This window comes from Amblyomma americanum, chromosome 1 (genome assembly GCF_052857255.1).
Source record: "Amblyomma americanum isolate KBUSLIRL-KWMA chromosome 1, ASM5285725v1, whole genome shotgun sequence".
Classification (NCBI taxonomy): Eukaryota; Metazoa; Arthropoda; class Arachnida; order Ixodida; family Ixodidae; genus Amblyomma; species Amblyomma americanum.
In genome coordinates, this window is record NC_135497.1 from 125,280,395 (window position 1) to 125,286,394 (window position 6,000).

At 47.4% G+C, this 6,000-nt stretch overlaps 1 protein-coding gene across 1 annotated transcript in view; it reads right to left on the reverse strand.

The window, feature by feature from the left end:
* LOC144113623 (uncharacterized) overlaps positions 1–5,655 on the reverse strand; it is a 209,076-nt gene extending 203,421 nt beyond the window's left edge. Inside the window, exon 1 of the mRNA XM_077646784.1 lies at positions 5,501–5,655. The gene's annotated coding sequence lies outside the window, so the exon portion shown is untranslated. The remainder of the gene's footprint in view (positions 1–5,500) is intronic.
* Between the last annotated feature and the right edge of the window lie 345 nt (positions 5,656–6,000).

Genomic DNA, 6,000 nt, shown 5'->3' on the forward strand with positions numbered 1-6,000 from the left:
GAAGAGAGGACGCTGCGTAACCTTCGCTTCTCGCGTAGTTGACTGCTTCGCTCAAAAACCTCCCGTGCGTTCAGTGTGCACGCTAACAAGCTTCACGCCTGTTTCTTTGTTGCCCCACAACCTCCTCCAATTAGGGAACAGACCCCGTGGAAAACGAGTGGCGCGCAGGTATTGTTTAGAAGAAATACGGAGGATGGAAACGCCAATGAGTAATTTATATTGCACTACACGGGCACGCCTTCCTGCTCGGGAGCAGGAAGCGCGTGTGGCCAAGTTGTTTAGTTACAAAGCGACGAATACGCCCCGAATACGCGCGACTCGACGCTGAATTTTTGGCACGCGGCGCTGTTATTCTGGTATTTTCGTTCGCTATCGTTATGCTCGAAGAACAACATAAGGGGAGCGCAGTTCTGATTACGTGAACAGCGGGAGCAGTTGCCAGAACTTTCAGAGGTTGCTCAAGGGAGGCACACGTCGTTCGAAAGCATGTCCAGCATTCTCGGAGAAAAAATTAGGATATTGGAATTTTGCAAGCTGTTATAGAAATATCGAAGATAATTGTCCCTTCTTCCGATGCGCAGCAAAATCTTTCTTATAAAGTTTGTCCAACGCTCGCATTGAGTATATAGTTAAGACTGGCACAGAAAACCAATGGGGAACGTTTTTGACGATACTAAAAACGTTAATAGCAAAAAAAATGCAACCCTGCTCACGAGAGATCTGAGGATATATTGATTGTTCTAGTGAAAACTTACAACATTTGCAAAAAAAATGTGTTCATAAACTCTTTCCGGTTGAAAGATCTGTCCAGAATTGTTGGGTATATGTTTAACTGACGCGTCGATACCATGGTCAGCCTTGCTAAGCGCTAGCTCTTGCGATGCAACTAAACACGGATAGGTTTCCTAACCGCCTTCATGAATAGCTACAAAACGATCAGAGGAAAGGAACAGCCTTATGGCCAACGTTAAAAGAGCGCAGGATGCTGTAACGGCAATCATATTGCATGTTTATTATTTTTTTTTGTAGGTGACTGACGAACACAAAAGGATCCCTTAAAGCGCATTCGACATAATGGAAAGGCAACGCCGAACTGAAGGTCAGTGGAAGTCTATCGTCAAGTTGAGACCACGGCGCTAACTTTGAATTAAGAACAGTGCGAGATATGGTGTCGAAATATTTGGCTCATCCGAACGAAACGATCTGGAAGATTTTGGTGACGGCCTTAAGTGAAGGTTTTCCTGTTCGACTGTGCCACAGTAAGGATACAGCTTGTAAGGATATCGAAACAGCGCTCCACGTTAGAGTTTGCAGCCGCGTTTGGTACGCTCTACGCTAATCGTTTTTTTTATTATTTTTTACTTTACGCCTGTTGGTCAGTCTCATGAGACTTTATTGATGCTTTTATTATGTGTTTTCTTTTTATTTTACTGTGACAGATTTATTGCGTCTTTCACTATTATCGTTCGCGATATATTGCGACTTTTCTAAAGTAAAAAGCTGAACAGGTTCCAAGTTTTGTTCTCAAATGTAGTTATCAGGGTATTAACGGAAGACATTCGGTACGGACTGAATAACATTAAACCAGCAAAGAGCTGTCAGTGGTGAGTTCGTGTTGAGCCGTTTATTCGCTCGTTCAACTGTCAATTTTCCAAAAACTTTAGAAGCAGGTCATAGTTTGCTTGTGTATGTTTCAAAAATGCGAAAATGCATTAATAAACGAGCAATATTCCCCAACCTAATAATGCCCTCAAGCTCCAATGCATTTTTGTGCTTTTGTTCATTTATTCGCTCCTTCGTTTTTTCATAAAACTGTCGGGGACACTTAAGATCTGTCGTAAGGGTACGGCGCGATAGCGTTAAAGGGTTAGTGCCCATATATGCGGAATTGCTCAGTCTCTACTTTACATTCATGGATCCCTGGGAGTCCTCATACCACCCCTGGCGCAGTGGTGCAGCGGTTAGGCGATGCGCCGCTACCCTGCGATGGCAGGTGCTGCCACCAGTGGGGATTGTGAGATCCAGGTTGCTGTTCCTGAGCATCGTTAATTTAACTGCCACCTGTCACGGTTGGGTTTTTGCTCACATTTCGGTGGCAAGTGGCCCACCTTCCACCTATAGGTTGCTTCTCTGGAGATTTTTTGTGGATTTTTCATTCATGGCGACCGACGCCGACCTCGATGACAAAGGCGGCTTAAATCGCGTTAAGTAGTACATATGAGATGTTAGCTGCAGTGAACAAGCTGGGTAGTACTCCTGAGGAAAAAAAAAAGTAAAGTCGAAAAGCGGCAAGCCTCAAAATTGTTGCCCAAACTTAAGCCTCGTTTTTTTAAGCAATTAAATCAACTGTCCTGCTCCAGTGAGCTGATCCTTCAATTTAAAGCTCAGCACAAAGGATGAAAAGTACTGTAGAGCAATAGCGTCGAAATCAATATAACTGTGCAACAAGTGACTGAAACGATTGCAACAGGTGCATCAAGTGCATTGGGTTAACAAATCCACGTTGCTTAAACCGTCCGGCACTGTACAATTTGTTTGCTGTATTTGAAATGCATCTGAATACGTTAGGAAGGCCAGGAAAATAAAGAAAAATAAAAGTGTCCCCGCAATGCCCAAGGCACAACGGGCCACGGTCTGATTCACCCAAAATCCTTTAGTAAGGCATAGTAATGGTCATTAGTCTTTGAAGAAATCTCATGAACGCAGCAAAGGCAAATAAAGTCACACTTCCTTTACAAGTGCTTTTGATTTGTGAGGAAGTTCTAAACGCGCGTCTTCTGCACATATTGCCGTTCCGTGCTCCACGTAGGCTGCCCGCACCTGCGCTGGGGGCCAGACAACAAAGCTGTGCCGCCAAACTCGACGAAGCCGTGTAAAATATCGCCACCACATTCAAAGAGTTGTGAAGCACGAAAATCGGAAACACGAGATAGTTGCGGCAGATATACATTACTGAAGGGCGACCGAGAGACTATAACGGTGTATGGTTTGATGGGTTTACCGTGGATTCAACTGTACTCAATACCGGGGTATGCGCCACAGAGAAAATAGAGATTCGGTTAGCACTGCACATTGTGTTTAAATAGGGCGGAGTTTCAAGAAATTCACGAGCTTTCTGCGGAATTTTGCCGCATGAAAAAAAAAATAAAACCAATATTTGGAAAGCTTCAACTCAGCACTTTTCCCATTACATATAGGCGTTAAAGCGACCTTAAAAATCGACTGACTGTCTATTAAAATGCCTTAATTTTTATCATTCTTTCAGTATTACAAAGGCTCGCTTCTTACAAGTTGTGGACCAAGGGTTGAACACTTATTAGAAAGACACCAGCATAGGGCGCCTGATTTATGCCATTCTAGCATTCAGACATGAAGGCCTGAGCTTAGCCAAGGTAGTGAACGTACATGTACGTAGCAAAACGCGACTGTGGCGGCAGTATAAGGGTCAAACCCGGCTAGTTCTTGTCTCCCAGACCATCAAACTCTGGGCAGTTGTAAACTGTGGGAAACAGCCGAGAGCGCGATACCTCTTGAGCCGCGAAAACAAACAAACAAATGTAAAGCAACGTGGCGCACTGGCAGAACGGCATGATAATTGGCCTCCTCTCCCACCAGACTATTTTGCACCTCTCACGTGTTTCCGGTCACTGAAGTCCAGCAAACCGAAAGAATGTCTCCTCTCCCAAGCAGATATCGGCGTGTACAGGGTTCCCTAGAGCGTTGCATGGCAGGCTCAAGCATATACTAGCAGAACGTGTACAGGAAGTCACTGATACGGCTTTTGCGACCTGTTGACGAACAGCGTAAACAAGGAAGGCCGTAAGGAATGAAGGCAGTAAGCTATCAGTGTTTTTATCAGGGCTTTACACGTCTTGAGGATACACGCCGTCATTCCTTCCCAGGATGCACCAGACAAGCGGCGCAAATTGTTGATAGCATGCGTTTTCTTTTAGTTACCATCGATTCACAGGTGAGGCATCGGTCCAGACGTGCACAAAAGCAGTTGCGAGCGCCAAAATATTTTAGTCGTTGGCCGCAAGGGCAAAACATTGCAAGAGTCTGAAAGTCGTAGCATTTTATGCTGGAAGAGAAGCATGTCATATCCTGGAAGATATTGGTTCACCAGATGCCTCTTTATAACGCTGCTTAGTCAATTATTTAGCAGTTGAAGCGAGCCCAGACGCATGTGGCGCTCCATGTGCAAATGTCTTCAGCCTATGTAATCGAATAAGGTAGCAACTGATGCTAAGGAATCGTAGCGTTGAAAATAGCCTGACCAAGGGCACCTCCCTGTGGTCTCCTCTAGACCCGGGTTCCCCAGGTAGGTTGCAAGGAACGTCTTCCAGCCAGGCACTCAATAAGTTGGCAATGACACTTCTAGATTTTTTTTTTCGGGGGGGGGGGGGGGGACGAAATAAACCTCTGATCCGTCTGATTTTCATTGATGTGTTAATGACGATGTCAAACTTAACCTCATTTACGATTTGCAATACAGCTGGCGTGTAAATAGGAAAGAAATCCCCGTAAATGTTCCTTGTCTCGCTTGCTGCGATGTAAAGTTGTATATAGGTCTCATATAAATACTTCAGCATGCGTTAATCGTGCCTAAACTACAGTGATTCCAGCGACACGCTGAACACAGACCAGAAACAAAGGTTGTCTCCGAGGTACGCTTACGGCTTTGATGCTGGTCGCGATGAAATCTAATCGGTACCTGTGCTAACTCTGTCCGTGTTGTCATTTGTTGATCCCTTGTTACGCAGAGGAAAAAAAAAACGAAATTCAAACACGCGTGCATCTATAATAATCAGGGCATATGTGTCGCAACTTGCAAGGCTTGCCAGTTGCATAAGTTGAGGCAGTCGCTTTTATTCCGCGTCTACACAGAGTACGCTGCAGGGGGCAGGTCAGCAAGTTGCTAATAAAGCGAACCTTCTCGCGTGCGCAGGCTTTTTGTTCAGGCAACGGGTAAATAGCAACTTAATTCTTTTTTTCTTTTTCTGCTTGCCTGGTGCGTCATTTTACTAACTGATGGATCCAGGGACAGGCGACGGCTCGAAATATTCAGGCTTTAATTCCAAAAACATGAATGCCATGACAAAACGTCTTGAAATACCAAACGCATACTGAAAGTGACCGCAGCCGTTTCTGTCAGTTACTAGAAAAGATAAAACGATTTTTTTTTCGTGTTTCCGGTGCGAATGCAGAACCTGTCGGGCCACCCTTGTCTCGTCGTTTCCTTTCTGATCTATCGAAAACATTACCAGAGAATACGAGACTTGATTGACACTGAGATAAGCGTGACAACAAAGGAAAAGTGCAACCCGAAAGACGTGCAGGTGCCACAACCGGTCCCGCGTGCGTAGTGTATGCATAAGCCTCTTTCCGGCGTTCAACGCCCGCTGTCCGTCCGCGCTGTCCGCGTGGGACACGCAGATGCGAGCAGCGCGCGTTGAAGAGGCCCCCGCGCCGTGACACGTCGTGCGCGCGCGTCCCTTACCAGTGGTGAAGTCTTCAACGGGAGCCGCGGCGGAGGAGCGGGTTTCCCCTTGGCGCGCTTAGCGGGACCGCGTGGCCGGACCGCGCTGAGTGGTGGGCATCACGGGCCGGCTGCTGTCGGGAGCGGCGTGCCGGGGCGCGGGCAGAGTTCGGAGTGCCGGTGGCGCTGGCGCTCTGCGCGGACCCCGCGGCGGACATCGATCTCGCGGGGACCTGTCCGCCAATGGGAGCGGACCGCGCGGCGCGCGAACTCGGGGCCTGGTGCCGCGCGTGCTCTTAAGAGGGGGGCGCCAACCCTCGCCGGCCCACGTCCCGATAAACTTCTCGAGGACGAGGACTCGTGCGGTCGTACTCGGACGACCTGCCACTCGAACAGTTGCGGCGCCCTCCAACTTGTCGTGCGCCTGTTAATTGAAAAGTGCCGTGTAGGCCGAAGAAGTTAGCCTCGAGCGTCGTCCTGAAAGCTTTCGGGTCGATCCTCAATCGCTTCAACGTTACCCC